Source organism: Primulina eburnea, chromosome 2, assembly GCF_022965805.1.
Source record: "Primulina eburnea isolate SZY01 chromosome 2, ASM2296580v1, whole genome shotgun sequence".
Taxonomy (NCBI): Eukaryota; Viridiplantae; Streptophyta; class Magnoliopsida; order Lamiales; family Gesneriaceae; genus Primulina; species Primulina eburnea.
Window position 1 is genome coordinate 36,085,043 of NC_133102.1, and position 20,560 is coordinate 36,105,602.

At 35.3% G+C, this 20,560-nt stretch overlaps 2 long non-coding RNA genes across 2 annotated transcripts; both read left to right on the forward strand.

Moving 5' to 3' along the window:
- Nucleotides 1–4,801: 4,801 nt before the first annotated feature.
- On the forward strand, nucleotides 4,802–6,926 carry LOC140823063 (uncharacterized). The gene is made up of 2 exons (XR_012116138.1): nucleotides 4,802–4,931; nucleotides 6,720–6,926. It is a non-coding gene; the product is annotated as an uncharacterized lncRNA (long non-coding RNA).
- A 3,110-nt stretch (nucleotides 6,927–10,036) lies between these two features.
- LOC140824667 (uncharacterized) lies at nucleotides 10,037–12,387 on the forward strand. The gene is made up of 2 exons (XR_012116431.1): nucleotides 10,037–10,392; nucleotides 12,181–12,387. It is a non-coding gene; the product is annotated as an uncharacterized lncRNA (long non-coding RNA).
- The last annotated feature ends 8,173 nt before the right edge of the window (nucleotides 12,388–20,560 follow it).

The following is a 20,560-nucleotide window of genomic DNA, read 5'->3' on the forward strand; positions in this document are numbered from 1 at the left end:
AGTAATTTGAGAGATATGGTCAAAATACTAGAGCATGGTAAAACGGCCACTCTTTTGGTAACTTTATGTGTTGCTTAATTTGATCCCACTTGTGAGAAGATTTTTATCTCATGCTTGCCATCAATATTGTAGATATTAACATCAACTTTCTACAGGTCCAAGAATCATCTTAATCCCATTTGAAACTCCAAGTTTATTCTTGTTTTATCGAACCTGTAAAAAATAGTAAAAACTTGTAATTACACAACAACTTATATTTTATACAATTTATTTTAAAACATATACTATTTAAACATTTAATAAAACAAAAACTATATATTTATATTATAAAACATTTAATTAATGTACAATTTTTATGTTTATCACATAATCTGCAAGCCAGCCTGGTGGTCTTTTTGTCTCGAATTGATTGCCTCACATTGAAAACTTCGGACTCAACATGTTCTTGTTCCTCGTGCTCCGGTACTACTTCATAAGAAATTTGATATTTGTATGTCTTATTTTCCACCTGAATTATTGTATTTTCGAATTCAGTGTGCCTTTATCTCCATATACTTTATCTTCTTCGAAGATAACATAAATGTTGATGACAAGTTTGTGGATGGTAGGATCTCACAAGTGAAACCCCTTTATTCCATCAGCATAATCCGAGAAGATACACTTTCTAGATTTTGAACCAACTTCGATCTTTCTTGATCATGTATAAAATGTACACTATACTTTCAAATAAATACAAATGAGAATAATCGACAGGCTTCCCAGTCCACATCTCCATTGGAGTCTTCAAATCAATCGCCGCTGAAGAAGAACGACTGATGATATAACTAGCAGTGTTAACTCATTCTACCCAAAATGACTTAGATAAACCGGTAGTCCTCAACATGGATTTTTTTTTTACCAATAAGATCTTGTTCATCCGCTCCGCCACTCCATCATGTTGAGGTGTGTAAGCTATTGTGAACTATTTATTGATATCCTCATGTTGGCGAAGTCCATCGAATTTGTCACTAGTATATTCTTCTCCATTGTTAGTCCTCAAACACTTGATTTTCTTTTTAGAATCAAGTTCAACCCTCACTTTGAAATCTTTAAAAAAAATGAAAAATATCTGATTTCTTCTTGATTAGATACACCCAACATCTCCTAAAAAAATTATCAATGAACGAAATAAAGTATCTCCTCCTCCTAGAGATACAACTGGTGCTTGCCGAACATCAAAATGAATCAACTCCAATATATTTTTTCTTTTTTTAGTAAATGTGTCAAATTTTAATTTGTGTTGTTTACTAGTAACACGATGCTCACAAAAAATTAGTGACACTTTGTGAGCCCCAATAGTAGCTTTTGTTATGAGAGAATTTTCAACTCTCGTTTTGACATATGCTCGAGCTTTCTATTCCATAAAATTGTTAATTGTTCTCCTAAACCAATCAATCAACTACTAGTTCCGCATGCCCCAAGGACAAAATATTCTTCGTCAGCCCCTTCACATATCGTACCTCATGTATAATCCGAATGGTATCATCAAACATTTTTATTTTGATTATACCGACCATACCGATTTCCAAGGCATGATCATTTCACATAACTAATGATCCTTCTGAGTAATATTCTGCAGTTGTTGCTACTTTGCTGAATAATATTTCAACACCGCATAAAATATTTGTCATATTCCTTGAGAACCCTCCTCGATACTCATACACTTTTACTTTAAGTGTCATTTACCGCCACATTTAAAGTAGTAAATATTTTCTTATTACTTCTTAACTTTGATCTACTTAACATTTGGCTCCAACTAGAGTCATGATCCATAAATATCCCTCTTATCATTGGTAAAACATTTGCCTGCTTTGAAATTACCAACATATCTTCTTTATTCTTGTGTCAACTTTCTTCTCTAAGAACCGCAATTAAGACATAGTCGAATTTTAAAAATTTGTGAGGATATTATTGGTTAAATTTATGATAAGTCGAATATATGAATATGATAGACTTTGAAGTAGAAGCTTCGCACGTTTAGTTTTCTCTATTTTATTCCCCATAAATGTGAGTTGGAAAAATATGGTATTTAGAGTGTTGATCTGATCGGTCATTGATGAGAATTCAATCATCCAAAGCATATAAAGTGTTTACTTTAGGAAAAGCATATTGTGTAGTGACTTTACTTCGTATATCTTTGTTAGAGTATCCCAAATAATTTTTGTCGTCTTTATATCATATATATTTGATAGTACTTCGACTGCCATAGTCAAGTGTAAATTGACAACAACATTATAATTTTTCTCATTCCACTTTTTATCGTTCATCATTTCCCTCTGTCTATCTCCAATTGATGCCAAACAATTCTTCTTTCTTAAAAATGTTTGTATCTTTATTTCCACTGTATAAAACTGATCCAATTGAACTTTGCTATCTCGTAAATGTCTGTCATTATATCTACAACAATTTAGTAGACTAGACAAAATAATCTCGCTTTAACTAAAAATCTCAAAAAATTCTTTTCTGATTGCAACCACTGACCATATTCAAATTTTTAAACCAAGGCACAGATACCACTTGTTGGTCCCAGTTGTGGCATTATGAGATAATAATATGAAAATAAATTATAAAACTGGACACTAAGATTTATGTGGAAAACTCTTAAAAATTATTATGGTAAAAACCACATGCAAGATGAAAAAAATCAACTATAATTGTTTATGGTAAAACCACTGAATGTATTTCCAAAAAGAGCACACACACTCTTAATATAAAAGAACAAACACCTCACAAATATTATAAAACTAAGTACTCAAATTCTATGAGATGAGAGAAAAGAACAGAGAATGAGTTATAGAGCTCTCTCGACTAGTTTCATTCGTCCTCAACACATTTATACCACCCACCTCAATAAATTCTTGCCGACATGCACCAAACTCATTAAATTCCACCAACCACCTACAGTCTTTCTTGTCGAGAACATACTATCAAATGGTACTTAGGGGGAGTAATAAGTTCATAATGCATATATATTTTTGGGTTTATTTTGCATGCAATTAAATTGGTTGTCAACATTTTAATGTATGTTTATAGTTCCTATCTTGGTTTCGGTTGCGTATAGATATAATGGAGGAAGTGGAGTCGAAACGCTGGAAAAAGTGAACAATTTGACTGTTGTGAATCGGGTTTTCTCGTGCCCAAGCGCAGCGGAATTTTTACATTCAAAATTATTGTTTGAGCACTCATATGGTTTTAATAAACATTCATATGAAGTTTGAAATTTTTACCTTTAGTAAAATATTCACTTGGCTCCAACTATTCCGGGATTAGCGGAGATAGCTCTTGATTATTCCCTACAAATTTTCTTCGAGGCTCCTTTCTTCAATCCTTCTATCAAGTCTACGACTAGATCAATAGTTCCTCTTCTAAATTGCACTAGAAATTTAGAAGGATTTTACGTTGAGATGGAAGAACGGGATGATGGCTCAGATCTTCAATTGATATGAAGTGGCCGAAAACAATGAGAGTGGGAGGAGGTTTTTTTGAAAATCCCTTGACTTGGAGGCTAGGGTTTTCGAAAATTATGAGTATGAAAACTCATATAACCCTAAACCTAATAATCATATATATAAGCATAGAGCTCATTAATTAAATTAAATATTTAATGGACTTAATCAATTAATTATTCTAGTCCAACTAATTTAATTAATTAATTAATCTTTTAAAGTCCAATTAAGAACCTTAATAATTTGTATGTTGGTCTTGTACTCCTATAAGATCATTATATATACACCAATTACATTTAATTTAAATCTTTTATAAATTCAACATTTGAATTTAATATTTAAATTATAAATTCAACTCCTGGAATTTATCACCTCCAAAATTTAATAGTCATAAATTCAACTCCTTGAATTTATTATCTCAACAGGGACAAAATAGTCCAGTAATTGTGTGACCATCAATGGTTCAGGGATACAACTAGCCGTGGGTTCACAACTCTTTGTGATTAAGGACATAATCATTTATTCGGACTGACCCTAATTTGCCTGATTCTATGTATCAACAACTGATCATGAGAATGTCAGAAATCATATTTCTGATTAAACTCATCGAATAATGGTAAGAGCGTCTAGTAGCGTCGCCTTATGATTCTCTAGGTATCACTGATAGTGCCTGCAAGAACCAGTCGATTATGATTATTGTAACGTCCCGAAAATTTGGAAGTCCACGGGAGCCACATGCATACAACTTATTAAATTTTTTGGTATTTTATTAAATTGTTTTAAAGCAGTAAATGCATGTTTATTTCATTAATTATGTGTTCAATTATTTTTGTGCATTTTATACATAATTCATGCATGATATAATTTAATTCATGAAATTTATGCTTTAAGATTTCTAGATGCATTTCACGTTCGAACGAGAATCGGAGACCGGAGAATTTTCAGGAAAAAAACTATTTTATTACATGATTAATTTTTATTAATTAAAATAAGATGTTTTAAAGGTATTTTTCAAGAATTAGGATTTATTGGGTATTTTTACCCGCATGATTTTATTTTTAACAGTACGCAAATTTTATCGAATCGGGGGACGTTTTGAGGTTTCGGCTAATGTTTTCAAAATATTTCCAACACGAAATATTTTTCGGGAGTACGTTTGGACTTAATGGGCCTACTTTTAAGCTTGTTGGGCTTAATTAGATTTTAAAACCTCTAATCGTTATTTTAAAGCCCATTATCTATGTATCTATTTAATTAACTCTTAAGTACCCATTAATCTAAACCTACCCCACTCCGATAATTGAACCAGCCGACAACAACCACTCATATCCTTTTCCCATCAGTTTCCTCACAAGCAACCTCAAGGCTTCATCGGTCTCACCATTTCTTCAAAGGAAAAATCATCCCGGGTCTCCATTGCATCGTTCTTGTTCTTCAATCGTTAAGGCACGCATGTATCACCCTTTTCTCTTCATACACGCTAATAGTATACTGATCTTTATGAAAATTCATGAAAGTTTATTGATCCAGCCTTGTACATGCACGATTTTCGGTTTTTCTGTGAGTGTTTGCATTTTTCGGTTGTTGCTCATAATTTTGATGATATGTTGTGCAAAGGGCTGCCATTTTCTTACTGAGAAGGGGCTGTGTGAAGTGGGTTTAGTGCTGTTAATATTGCTGGATATCTCGATCTGTTCCTGTTGGTGTGTAGGGTCGATGGTGTGGTGGCTTAGAGTCACGTTTTTTGGTAGGGAATGGGGGAGAGGCCGAGCCGACGGTGTGAGGGCTGAACCAAGCCTTGGACCAGGCCCTGCTGGGTTTGAGACACGGTTTAGTGAGGCTTGAGCCATGCTGAAAACAAGGGAACGATCGAACAAGCTAGGGAGAAGCATTTTGGTCTCGGTAGGAAGCTTGTTGCGTCTTCTTAATTCCTAGTGGTTGGGAGCGTGCAGGGGGTCACTGGATTGGTTTTGTTAGGTGCATGAGGGTCTGATCGAGGTCCTTAGTAGGCTGGTTCATGGCTGGAGAATCGATTTAGCTTGGGACGTGAGTTGTTGGGAGATAAATGCACATGAGGTGTGGTAATGGGATAGGACCGAGAGTTACTGTCAAGTTCTGAAAATTTTCAGCCATGGATTAACATCTTAATGACATGGTTTTGGGACCTATTAAGTTTTTTTAAAATATGGTAAAAAGTAGGAGAAAATTTGGTTAGATTTTGGGTCGATTCGGGTTAAAACCGGGACCCTGGCCGAAGTTTTAAAACGAATTAGATAAGTTGTGTTATGGGCTCAAGTTTACGTCTAGGAATGCTTATAATTACGTTTTTGGGACATTTTAAGGAGTTTGGTTAGTTTCGGGTCAATTTTAGAAGTCTAGGGGTGAAACGATAATTTTCGGGTTTCCAAGGTCAAAATGGTCATTTTGCACCCGGGGTGAGATTTTGGTCTTGGCAGCGCCCTATGCACAAATATATGATATTTTAAATGTTTATGCATCGTTTTAATGATTTCTACTCAATTATGATAAATACGTTGTATGCTTGGTTTAAAAGAAAAGTTAAGCATACGCATGTTTTCTTAAGTGATGAAAATGATGATATTTTTTTGAATGATGGGAATTGGTTGTGACTGACGATGTATATGTATACGATGATATGAGATATGATGAGCTGAGGCCCGGGCTCAGTGGGCGGGTAATGCTGTCGCTGATGTCCCCCGCCGCCGGGTACCACGGTTTTTATAGATGGATCCATCGATAGAGCTGATACGATAGAGCTGATACGAAAGTCACAACTAATGAACTGAATTCAATTAAAAAGAAAATGTATACGTATATGATGACATGAGATGACATGCTTTAATACGATATGATTTTACACGACACGTTTAAGTATATGATAACATGCGATGACATGTTTTGACACGTATATGATGATATGAGATGACATGATTTGACACGACATGATTTTATAGGACATGTTTATAGTCATGTTTCAAAGTTCATGAAAGGTGTGTTGGCATTATGATTTTACACGAAACTTTTACGTATATGATGACATGAAATGCTTTAATACGATATGATTTTACACAACACGTTTACGTTATGCTTTTAAAGTTCATGAAAGATATGTTGAGTATGATATTTTTCACTGCTGTGTGCTATGTATATGTACTTGTTATTCCTGGTACAGGCGTGTTGAGTCTTTAGACTCACTAGGCGTGTGTGATGCAGGTGAGCTTGATGATGAGGGGACTGGAGGTTCCGAACTCTGAGTAGGCAGACCTGGTGCGGTGACGTGACCCGAGGACCACATGTTTTCCGCATTACGATTTATGAGATTGAGAGGAGATGAATATTTTCATACGTTAATGATTTTAAATATTTTAATGTTAAAAATAAATATGATTATTTTAAAGGATGAATTTGATTATTTTTAAACGACGCTATTTTTATGGTCGAATATTTAAGATCATTTTTAAATGTTATTTCGAAAGTGTGAGCTAGTAAAAAAAAAATTATTTCCGCATTTTTAAAAATGAGCGAGACGTTTCAGTTGGTATCAGAGCCAGGTTCCTGTATAGGGTTGTGCCACCGCCAGCTTCTGCCGCTCAGTCTTCAAGCCTCAAGTCGTAAGCTTTTATGTTTTAAATGTTTTGAAAGTTTTATTATATCACCTGCATGTTTACATGATATACGTTTTACGGGACAAGTTTATCTGTCGTTATGTTTTGAGATTAGATGCTTTAAAAAATTTTATGCATGTTACGACATGAAATGAAAAATTATAAGATTTTCATGCATACTGGTTTTGTGGTGGAATTGGACATTGGTAAGAATTTGGTTTTTGGGCGTTAGGAAGGATTGTGAATAATTTGACTATATTAATTTTTGTTAGTGAGTACTGATGTTTTACTTGTGGGTCATAAGTTAAACTTAAAAATTTTGAATGCCTTTGAGACTTATAGATTTGCTAAGAAAGTACTGATAGTTCGTGGTTGCTAGCCGAGTTAATATTTGAGGATTCCTTGTAAAGAATAATGATTCGAAGACTACGTCGATTTTTGGAAGTTTAAAATTGTAGAAATTATTTAGGATGCATGATCAACCTAGTTAGATTTAAGGATTGAATTGCATAAAGTAAGAATTTTAGGGACCCACTTGTAATAACCCAGAATTTGATGACCTAAGTGCAAAATAAAATTCTAAGAGACTATTTTGAAATTTACCGGATTTTGAGATTAAATTCTGAGTTTCGAGAATTTTAAGTTTTAATGAGGCTACAATCGGAAATGTTATGGGGACAAAAATGCAAATTTCGAATGGTTGTAGAGCCAAAAATGTAATTTTTGAGAATTTTAAGTGTCAAATTGCAAATTCCGAAAATTTTTAGGATTAATTCGAACTTTGAGGAACACTTGGGTTAAATCAATAATGTTTCGAGGTTATGAAAATTGATTTTGGGTTTAATAAACTAAAATTTTTTTAACTTTATGTTTCGAGAAATCTATAAAATGGAATTAGGAACGCCAGGAGCTTATGGGTAATTGTGGAATTTTAGAAATTAAGGACAAATCGGACAATATTCGAGGAAAGCAAGAACTACTTTCGTAATTTTTAAGAAATTTGGGGACTATTTTAGCAATAAGAGAGAATTGAATGGTTTAAACGATATGAATTATGGGTGATTTAGGATTGAAGGATATTTAGAACCTTTAGATATCCGGGTTATAATGTTATAAGAAATGGTAATCAAGGACATTATAGGATGAATCAATCTTGGGCTCGAAAATCTAAGTGCTAATGTAATAATGTTGTGGCAAATTAAGAATTTAAAGTGATGACAATTTAAGATAAAGTTGATCGATTAGTTAAGTTATAAGATTAGACAGTAAGTTAACTTATTTTATGGAGCTTAAAGTTTGATGTATCATAAGTTTTAGTCACGATTTTACCAGTTAAGGTTGTACCTTTGTTGGAATTTAATTTTTTTAGAAAGTTGGGTATGATTAATGGTTAGATTAATTGATAGACGCATGTAAGAAGTGTATTAGACACCAAGTTTTGAGGAAATTTTTAGAAGCCTTTAAGAAACTTGAGAATAAGTTATTATGTGTGTTGAAATTATGTTAGCCAAAACTAATTGGGTTGCGTAAGTTTGAATTTCAAATTTACAAGATATATGTTCATGCGGAAATTTTGGGCAAAATGAAAACATAAGAGAATTAATTGTGTTCAACATATGTTGTCGATGAACTAATGTTAAGATTTTTATCGAGTAAGAAATCTAAAATCTTGATATGAGAATTCTATAATTCTATGGGTTATAAGTAAAGCTTATTTATTAGAGTTAGTCCCATATTAACATGGGATGATTTAGTAAGTTTTATACGCTAGTATTAATTAAGCATTTAGGATACGTAAGAATGCAACATTTGTTTCAAGGAGGAAAGTCCAAAGATCTTAGGTCTCAACTTTATTGTAATTTGGAAGATAATAGCTTAAGCATGTAATTGATATTAGAATGATTTTATTATTAAGCTAGAAGATCGATATTTCCTATCTTTGGTTTCATGGATTAACGTTACTCGAATTTAAGATTTACAACAGCGTTATAGTGGGACTTGTAAATAGTTAAGTTATGTAAGTGTGGTACGGTAAGATAAAGATTCGATTCAAGGATCTTAGGCTAATATTATTATGGGGTTGAAATAAGGTTTAACTTTTAAGTGTATTGCCAAAGATAGAAGTCGATCAGTAAAGTTTGGTGCTAAGATTTCTTAAGTTGAACTACATAAATGCGAATATAATAGGTCAATGAACATCCCGGGTATAGTATCAGAAAGTAAGACGCAATAAAATTCGGACGGCCATTTCTAATATCGTGAATTTTTAGAAAAGATGAAATTCGAGGATATAAAAAAAAAGGAACTAGGTCACCATGGGTCGTTATAAGTTGAGTTTCACAAAAGAGGATTTAGAAGCTAGAGTTAATCGGGACCGAGGAAACATAAGGACACCTTAAAAAGTTATTATTTTATCAGAGTAGCGCCGCGGAAGCGTGGATTATTGGGATACTAGGATTAAGAGTCTAAAATTTTTGTTTATCAATGATAATCAAATTTCGGGGACGAAATTCAATTTAAGGGGGGAAGATTGTAACGTCCCGAAAATTTGGAAGTCCACGGGAGCCACATGCATACAACTTATTAAATTTTTTGGTATTTTATTAAATTGTTTTAAAGCAGTAAATGCATGTTTATTTCATTAATTATGTGTTCAATTATTTTTGTGCATTTTATACATAATTCATGCATGATATAATTTAATTCATGAAATTTATGCTTTAAGATTTCTAGATGCATTTCACGTTCGAACGAGAATCGGAGACCGGAGAATTTTCAGGAAAAAAAACTATTTTATTACATGATTAATTTTTATTAATTAAAATAAGATGTTTTAAAGGTATTTTTCAAGAATTAGGATTTATTGGGTATTTTTACCCGCATGATTTTATTTTTAACAGTATGCAAATTTTATCGAATCGGGGGACGTTTTGAGGTTTCGGCTAATGTTTTCAAAATCTTTCCAACACGAAATATTTTTCGGGAGTACGTTTGGACTTAATGGGCCTACTTTTAAGCTTGTTGGGCTTAATTAGATTTTAAAACCTCTAATCGTTATTTTAAAGCCCATTATCTATGTATCTATTTAATTAACTCTTAAGTACCCATTAATCTAAACCTACCCCACTCCGATAATTGAACCAGCCGACACCAACCACTCATATCCTTTTCCCATCAGTTTCCTCACAAGCAACCTCAAGGCTTCATCGGTCTCACCATTTCTTCAAAGGAAAAATCATCCCGGGTCTCCATTGCATCGTTCTTGTTCTTCAATCGTTAAGGCACGCATGTATCACCCTTTTCTCTTCATACACGCTAATAGTATACTGATCTTTATGAAAATTCATGAAAGTTTATTGATCCAGCCTTGTACATGCACGATTTTCGGTTTTTCTGTGAGTGTTTGCATTTTTCGGTTGTTGCTCATAATTTTGATGATATGTTGTGCAAAGGGCTGCCATTTTCTTACTGAGAAGGGGCTGTGTGAAGTGGGTTTAGTGCTGTTAATATTGCTGGATATCTCGATCTGTTCCTGTTGGTGTGTAGGGTCGATGGTGTGGTGGCTTAGAGTCACGTTTTTTGGTAGGGAATGGGGGAGAGGCCGAGCCGACGGTGTGAGGGCTGAACCAAGCCTTGGACCAGGCCCTGCTGGGTTTGAGACACGGTTTAGTGAGGCTTGAGCCATGCTGAAAACAAGGGAACGATCGAACAAGCTAGGGAGAAGCATTTTGGTCTCGGTAGGAAGCTTGTTGCGTCTTCTTAATTCCTAGTGGTTGGGAGCGTGCAGGGGGTCACTGGATTGGTTTTGTTAGGTGCATGAGGGTCTGATCGAGGTCCTTAGTAGGCTGGTTCATGGCTGGAGAATCGATTTAGCTTGGGACGTGAGTTGTTGGGAGATAAATGCACATGAGGTGTGGTAATGGGATAGGACCGAGAGTTACTGTCAAGTTCTGAAAATTTTCAGCCATGGATTAACATCTTAATGACATGGTTTTGGGACCTATTAAGTTTTTTTAAAATATGGTAAAAAGTAGGAGAAAATTTGGTTAGATTTTGGGTCGATTCGGGTTAAAACCGGGACCCTGGCCGAAGTTTTAAAACGAATTAGATAAGTTGTGTTATGGGCTCAAGTTTACGTCTAGGAATGCTTATAATTACGTTTTTGGGACATTTTAAGGAGTTTGGTTAGTTTCGGGTCAATTTTAGAAGTCTAGGGGTGAAACGATAATTTTCGGGTTTCCAAGGTCAAAATGGTCATTTTGCACCCGGGGTGAGATTTTGGTCTTGGCAGCGCCCTATGCACAAATATATGATATTTTAAATGTTTATGCATCGTTTTAATGATTTCTACTCAATTATGATAAATACGTTGTATGCTTGGTTTAAAAGAAAAGTTAAGCATACGCATGTTTTCTTAAGTGATGAAAATGATGATATTTTTTTGAATGATGGGAATTGGTTGTGACTGACGATGTATATGTATACGATGATATGAGATATGATGAGCTGAGGCCCGGTCTCAGTGGGCGGGTAATGCTGTCGCTGATGTCCCCCGCCGCCGGGTACCACGGTTTTTATAGATGGATCCATCGATAGAGCTGATACGATAGAGCTGATACGAAAGTCACAACTAATGAACTGAATTCAATTAAAAAGAAAATGTATACGTATATGATGACATGAGATGACATGCTTTAATACGATATGATTTTACACGACACGTTTAAGTATATGATAACATGCGATGACATGTTTTGACACGTATATGATGATATGAGATGACATGATTTGACACGACATGATTTTATAGGACATGTTTATAGTCATGTTTCAAAGTTCATGAAAGGTGTGTTGGCATTATGATTTTACACGAAACTTTTACGTATATGATGACATGAAATGCTTTAATACGATATGATTTTACACAACACGTTTACGTTATGCTTTTAAAGTTCATGAAAGATATGTTGAGTATGATATTTTTCACTGCTGTGTGCTATGTATATGTACTTGTTATTCCTGGTACAGGCGTGTTGAGTCTTTAGACTCACTAGGCGTGTGTGATGCAGGTGAGCTTGATGATGAGGGGACTGGAGGTTCCGAACTCTGAGTAGGCAGACCTGGTGCGGTGACGTGACCCGAGGACCACATGTTTTCCGCATTACGATTTATGAGATTGAGAGGAGATGAATATTTTCATACGTTAATGATTTTAAATATTTTAATGTTAAAAATAAATATGATTATTTTAAAGGATGAATTTGATTATTTTTAAACGACGCTATTTTTATGGTCGAATATTTAAGATCATTTTTAAATGTTATTTCGAAAGTGTGAGCTAGTAAAAAAAAAATTATTTCCGCATTTTTAAAAATGAGCGAGACGTTTCAATTAACGTACAATACGGTCCCTTTATCTCATACATTATGATCGAATCTGCAACCACTGGTTCCGAGGTTTGCATAAGAATTCGATAACTATCTGACACATCTTTGAGAATAAATAGTGGCATCGCATGTACAATTAAAGAACTCTTTCTCTCATGTACATCTTACTCTGGCCATAGATTCCATACACTATTATTTTATCAGATCACACAGGATATCCATACCCGTAGGTGAGCGGTGAATTCCCGACTACAATGCACTGACTCCTACACATGTCGCAACTGTACCCAAACACGCCACCTGATGACCCTCTTGGAGTCGGTGAACGAGTCAAAGCACTACCCTAGCATATAGAGCATCAGCGTTGTCCTGGGTCGTAAGGAATAATAGTGTACAATCACAACCATGGACTTATCCTCCCGATAGATGATAACCACTTGGAAAGTCCTAGGGAAAGCAGTTCGATACAATCATTATATGACTACCCATCTACGTGTTTGGACATCTCTATGCCCTTACCAAGAAACGCGACACACAACATCACAGATACTAGTCTCAAACTCAAGCGACATTTATCCATGTTTTAGGCGGCTGAATCGACTAGGAACAAATTTAGATTATACAGTGTTTACAAATGAGTTTTAACATCGAAGTATGATTCATTTATATTAAAGAATAATCAAAGTCTTTATCTATGTTGATCACATGGGGAAACAGATAAAGAAAAAACAAACCATGAAATAATGCATTATATTAAAATAAATATTATTTATTACAACCGAGTCAATAAATTCTCTTACCAAGAACTGGTTTACAGGACATCTACTCTAACATTGGCAACTCGGCGCCACTCCGTATCACGATTGCAAGAAACAAATGAAAAAAGAGAAAATTAGTTGATTGAAGTGGCCGTGTGTTTCCATTCTAAATCATGTACTTGCGGAAAATAAAGAAATGAAGGAAACAAGAACCAGCCAATTAATGTACTTGAGAATGGAGCCGTGTGGGCCAACTTAAATCATTTTATAATCTGCCGTTAGAGCACAAATCCTGCAAGCAAGAAATGAAGGTGCAGTAAATGAAGTTACGGAATAAACAAGAAGGGAGCACACGCCTCCTTGATTGATTTTACCATTAAACTTAAAATTCATTGCTACATTAAAGAACCGTGTACATGATTGAATGAATATAAGCAACATTTTCGGCTGATGCATGTTGCAAGCCGAAAGAAGATCACGCACCGCACAAGCATTCAATTTTACAGAAAATAAATGAAAAAAAGAAAAAGAAAAAGAAAAAGAAAAAGAAAAAGGAAAGCAGTTTATCTTGTTGGCTCATGTTTAAGCCGTAGTTTATAAATATAAATATAATATAATTGAATGAATAGATAAAAGATAGAAATTATGAAAAGAAGGAGTGATTCATATTGTGTTTCATAAAGAAATTGATATCCAAAAGATTATTTTACCTCTATTAAAACTCGATCCAAAATGAAAATTCCACTCAAAGATAAATAAACCGACTCAATCATGGAAACTCTCAATTCACGATGAAACTCCACTCAAAGATGAAAAACTGGACCCAATGATGAAACTCAATTGAATGATGAAAAACTAATGGCATAATGAAAAGTCAACCCAATGATGAAAAGCCCGACCCAAATTGACATAAAACTAACCCAGTGTCAAAAAAAAAAATTGGACTCTGATGAAAATTTGACCCAATAGTACTTTTATGTTTTTTTTTTTTTTTTTTACAAATAGAATTAAACATATATCATTTGGGCTAGTGTTATGAATTGTTCTAGGTAAAATGTGCTCATTGGTTTGATTACAAGTCATCTCATTAAGTGATACCAATTTTCTATTGTATTTTAACTTGACCAAAAACTATAGTTATTAGATAAAGCACAATTCTATTTCTTTATACTTATGATAGTGCAGATTCTCATGCTTAGCGATGAGTGGCATAAGGGACTGCACCTACTTGGGTGCCGATGAGTCGAGTTGTTAAGCCCATGAGTTTCGATATAAAAATCTCTTCGAGATCAATCTTATCATTTTCCTATTGTCGGGTATTTCCGTAACAGAGTCAATATTACATTTTAAAGTCTGGTGTCTCTTTTTTAAGACTCATCCAACCAACCAGATCAAACAACATAACGTCAGCAGCTTGACGCACTGAGTTTTTCAAGAGGTCACTCATCTCAATACTATCATCACTCATGTATGTTTAATCCAACAATTATCCCCAAGAAGTATAGAAATATACTTCTTGGGAGACTTGAACACGTGAATTTTTTTTATATCAATTGTTATGATTTAATGTTTATCACTAGGCCAAAATCTATAGTTTTCAGGCAAGACTCAAATTTATTTTCTTATACTAGTGGTAATACAAAGCTCCATAATAAACAACGTGTGGACATGAGGGACTGCACCTACTTGGATGCTGATGGGTTGATTTGTTAAGCCCATGAGTTCGGGGAGGGGCTTGTCTTACTGTTGATGTCTTATATACCTTAAAGATATGTCTTATCATTTCCCTAGCTGACCTTATATGTAACTGAGACAATATTATCAATTAAGATCATATACGTCAAGATGCAGACGTTGGTCGTTTTCCCATGAGGTTACTCATTTCAGTAATACTCTCACCAATACGAGATTAACTCAACAACTGTGGGGCCCCGGGTCCGATATCTAATATTAATAATTTTTAATGTATCAAACCAAACGATTTAATAAAATACATAATTTGTTGTTCACAAATCCACATAAACATCGTCAGAATAATTTAAAAGTCTCACACGTTTGAAATATAATTTTTCAACATGCCAAAATAAAATAATAACCAAAGAAATCCAAACATCATCACATAACTCCTAAGACCCGAGAATCCCACTATAACTCGTATCTCCTCGCATGGAACTGGACTCTGGTATTCCAAGCCTCGCCTCACCTACCGTCAAGCACATGAAAACAAGAGGTAGCTGACATGCCGGTGAGTATAAACCCAGTATGATACAATCAATAACATATGAGAATTAAAATTTCAAATAGTTCATATAAATTCATAAAGATGCAATATAATGTCATGCATGATCAGAAGCTGTGGGCTATCAATAAATCTCAAGATCAAGTGAATCATCTGGTCATAGGGTACCCAAGGGAATAGAATCACCCAGCAACATCCAACGACTCATCCGCTCGGGGTGGATTGCTGTGTTCTACAATCCCAGGACTATGGTGCGCCTATAGAGAGTGTTCAGGCCATAGCAGCGACCTCCGCATACACTATGCCAACTCAACTATAGCCCCATACGTCCAACAAATCAAAAAATCAAGGCGACCTCCGCCATATCAAATCTGAATCAACAATTGGCTCAATATGCAATGTCATGATGCAAACCAATATCATCATCTCGATATCACAATCAACTCATCTCAATACAACAATCATCATCAAATCACAATAGTTCATCTAGCCATAGAGTTTCAATTTAAATAAAATGATACTTTTACCTCGTATGTTACCGATCGTAACATACCTTTCAAATATTACCAAAAGAAGATCGAAATGCGTAGGTGAGAAGCCTTGAACCTTTGAATTCTACTATAACTCAAGGACTTTGATCATCTATCAAAACAGAGTAATTTCTGTTCAAAATTCATAATTAGTTCAATACTGCTTCGAATCAAGATCCGTAAATTTCTTAACCTTAATATGCCATAAAAACATTCATTGAATCATTTCATCAAACATATAGCATGCTTGCTAAAGAAATAGCTCCTTTACTTTGTCATTGGCTTCCATTCCATTTTAAAATTCAAACCAATACAATCACCACATCTCCAACATCTCAAATATCAATTCCAAACTTCAACTCATTTCCATACTTGAATAAAAATATAACATACTTACACCATCTTGAAGATCTTGGAGAGAGGATCACAAATCTAACTTCATTTCATAATTTCCTTGAACAATCTTCCATATATTGAAGAAGAAATGAAGAAAATGAAAAGGAAGAAGAGAACCCTAGCTTCCAAACCGATAGAGAGAAGAGAAGGAGAAGGAAAATGAGGAAAAATATGATACCATTCGATTTTATGCCTTCCCAAACACCAAAACACGTTTTTAAGTTTGTTTCTGGGCGCCATAGCGCGAGATTTGGTGCTGGGGCGCGCACCATACTGCCCACACACAAAAATTCCAGCAACCCGCGCGCTAGGGCGCCGGATCCTGCGCGATGGCGCGCGGTATTCTGCCCAAAACTCATTTGTAACTTCGGAATTTGCGAAAGTAGTAAACTACAAAGTTGTAGCTCTATGTCTTTTATTTAACCTCCCAAAATTTCAGATCATTTGGAGGTCTGAGTAAAAAGTTATGCTAAATCTCCCAACATGTGTCATTGTAGGAACGACGATACGCACGACACACTTCGAGGCGCTTTTGGCTCGTCTTCCCTAATGATTTGACCGAAACTCAAAATAACAAAGTTATGGCCTTATGTCTTATCTTTCTAATGAAAAAGGCCTCACATCAATTGGATCAATATACAAAACATTATGCTAAAAACCACAACTACTGTCACATTTTTCATACCGTTTCTGCAGGTCCATTACCTATTTAGCTCAACTTCAACCTTTGATTCCACACATCCATTATCTATTCAATTCTATAACATTCATTATCATTCATACCATATCGTAAAGCCAAGAACCATCACAACTACTGCCATATTATATCAAAATTCGGGCATTACAATTCCTCCCCTCTAAAAATAGATTTCGTCCTCGAAATCAATCATCTCTTTCAAGTCTAACATATAATAATCAATACTGAAATTAAAACCGAGAAAAGAGGCGTACTTCATTTGAATAACTCTGGATATTTTTGTCTCATTTTATCTTCTAATTCCCAAGTTGCCTCCTCGACACTATGTCTGTTCCACTGTACTTTAACCAATGGTATCAATTTATTTCTGAGTTGTTTATCTTTTCTGTCTAGAATCTGAATCGGTCTCTCAATGTAGCTCAAATTCTGATCTAACTCAACCTCATCGGGTGGAAGTACATGAGAAGGATCTGGATGATATTTCCTCAACATGGACACATAAAAAACATCATGAACAACTGATAACGCAGGAGGAAGAGCTAATCTATAAGCCAAATCACCAACACGTTCCAAAATCTCATACGGACCTATGAATCTCGGTGATAATTTACCCTTCTTTCCAAATCTAACTGTACCACGAAAAGGAGATATTTTAAGAAAAACTCTGTCACTTTCTCAAAAATCAGCGGTCTTCTCCTGATGTTTGCATACTTAGCCTGCCTATCCTGAGCAGCTCGCATACGATTCTGAATCAATTTCACCTTCTCTGTCATATCTCTTATCATATCAGATCCTACAATTGGTGCTTCATATAAATTGTCCCAATACAAAGGAGATCGACACTTCCTGCCATATAATGCTTCAAATGGTGACATTCCAATACTCACTTGATAATTGTTGTTATAAGAAAACTCGACAAGTGGTAACGAATCCTGCCAACCAATACCAAAATCCATCACTACAGCTCTCAGCATATCCTCTAATGTCTGAATAGTACGTTCTGACTGTCCGTCTGTCTGAGGATGATATGCTGTACTCAAATGCAAACGAGTACCAAGGGCCTCTTGTAAACTCTGCCAAAAATGAGAAGAAAATCTGGGATCACGATCTGATACAATTGACTTAGGAACACCATGCAATCTCAAAACTTCTCTGATGTACAATCTGGCCATCTGATCATGTCTATATGTCATCTGATAAGGAATGAAACATGAAAACTTAGTTAATCTGTCAACTATAACCCAAATTTCATCGCAACCCCTCGACGACCTCGGCAATTTCGTGACAAAGTCCATGGTGATATGATCCCACTTCCATTCTGGAACTTTAAGGCTATGCAAAAGACCTCCTGGTCGCTTTCTTTCTGCTTTTACTTGTTGACAATTCAAACAACGAGATACAAATTCTGCTATGTCAGATTTCATTCTTTTCCACCAAAATTGTTTCTTCAAATCATTGTACATCTTTTTACTTCCAGGGTGTACACTGAACTTACTGCAATGAGCGTCACGCAAAATCTGCATCCTCAACTCTGAAATATCAGGAACTACAATACGATCATTCACAAACAAAATACCCTCATTATTGATCTGAAATTCTGATTGATGTCCTGATTTGACAAGTTCAACTGATTTCATAATGCTTTGATCTAACTTTTGGGCCTCTCTAATTTTGACAAACAACTCGGGTTCTGCCTGAATCATAAATACTCTTACAGGTTGAGTATCTACCACAAAATCCAAACCAGAAAGACAACATTCTTCTACTAAATCAAATACACTGCTAGTGATCAAGGACATATTACATACTTTTCTGCTCAAAGCATCGGCTGCTGCATTAGACTTTCCTGGATAATATTTTATTTCGCAATCATAGTCTTTCAACAAGTCTAACCAACGTCTCTGTCTCATATTCAGCTCCACTTGTGAAAAGAGGTATTTCAAACTCTTATGATCAGTGAATATCTCAAATGTCTCACCATACAAGTAGTGACGCCAAATATTTAGTGCAAAAACCACTGCTGCTAATTCCAAGTCATGCACTGGATATCTAGACTCATGTGGCTTCAACTGTCGTGAAGCATAGGCAACAACACGGCCATGCTGCATTAAAACACAACCCAATCCCGATGTGAAGCATCAGTGTGCACTGTAAATCCTCCTACACCTGATGGAATAGTCAGAACTGGAGCAGTAGTTAATCTCTTCTTAAGTTCAACAAAACTAGCCTCACAAGCTTGCGACCAAATAAATGGTGCATTCTTTTGTGTCAGCTGGGTAATTGGCCTCGCAATCTGTGAGAATCCTTCAATAAATCTGCGATAATAGCCTGCCAAACCCATAAAACTACGTACCTCAGGAACTGATGTCGGTCTAGACCAATTGATGACTGCCTCAACTTTACTCGGATCAACTGATATACCTGCACTTGAAATCACATGTCCAAGGAAAACCACTCTATCCAACCAAAACTCGCATTTCGACAATTTAGCATACAACTTTTCAGTTCTCAAAATCTGCAGTACAACTCTCAAGTGTTCGACATGCTCAATTTCAGATTTTGAATAAATAAGAATATCATCAATGAAGATCACAACAAACTGATCTATATACCGTTGAAACCCACGATTCATCAAATCCATAAATACCGCAGGTGCATTGGTCAACCCAAAAGGCATAACCAAAAATTCAAAATGCCCATACCTGGTACGAAAAGCAGTCTTAGGCACATCTGCCTCTCTAACTCTTAACTGATGATATCCGGATCTTAAATCAATCTTAGAATATACTGAAGAACCCTGCAACTGGTCAAAGAGATCATCAATCCTTGGCAAAGGATACTTATTCTTTACTGTGGCTTTATTCAACTGTCTATAATCGACACAAAGCCTCATAGACCCATCTTTCTTCTTCACGAATAAAACCGGAGCACCCCAAGGTGAAACACTTGGTCTTATATATCCTTTAGCCAATAAATCCTCAAGTTGTTCCTTTAGTTCCTTCAGTTCAATTGGCGCCATCCTATAAGGAGCTCTAGAAATAGGTTGTGTGCCTGGCATCAACTCAATGTTGAAATCAATCTCTCGGACAGGAGGAAATCCTGGAATCTCATCTGGAAATACATCTGAAAATTCACTAACAATTGGAATATCTGCCAATTTAGGTACTGACCTTGAAATATCAATTGCATAAACCAAGAAACATTCTGCTCCTTTCTACAGCAGACGAGTCATGGACAAAACAGATATCAAAGGAATCTTAGCTCGAGAACCCTTACCATAAAATGTCCAGTGATCTGTCATATCAGGCTTAAACTTAACAACCTTCTGAAAACAATCTACAGTAGCCTTGTATCTTGTCAACATGTCAATACCAAGTATGCAGTCAAAATCAGACATCTCCAATATAATACAATCAAGCTCAATGACATTATTCTCATAGCG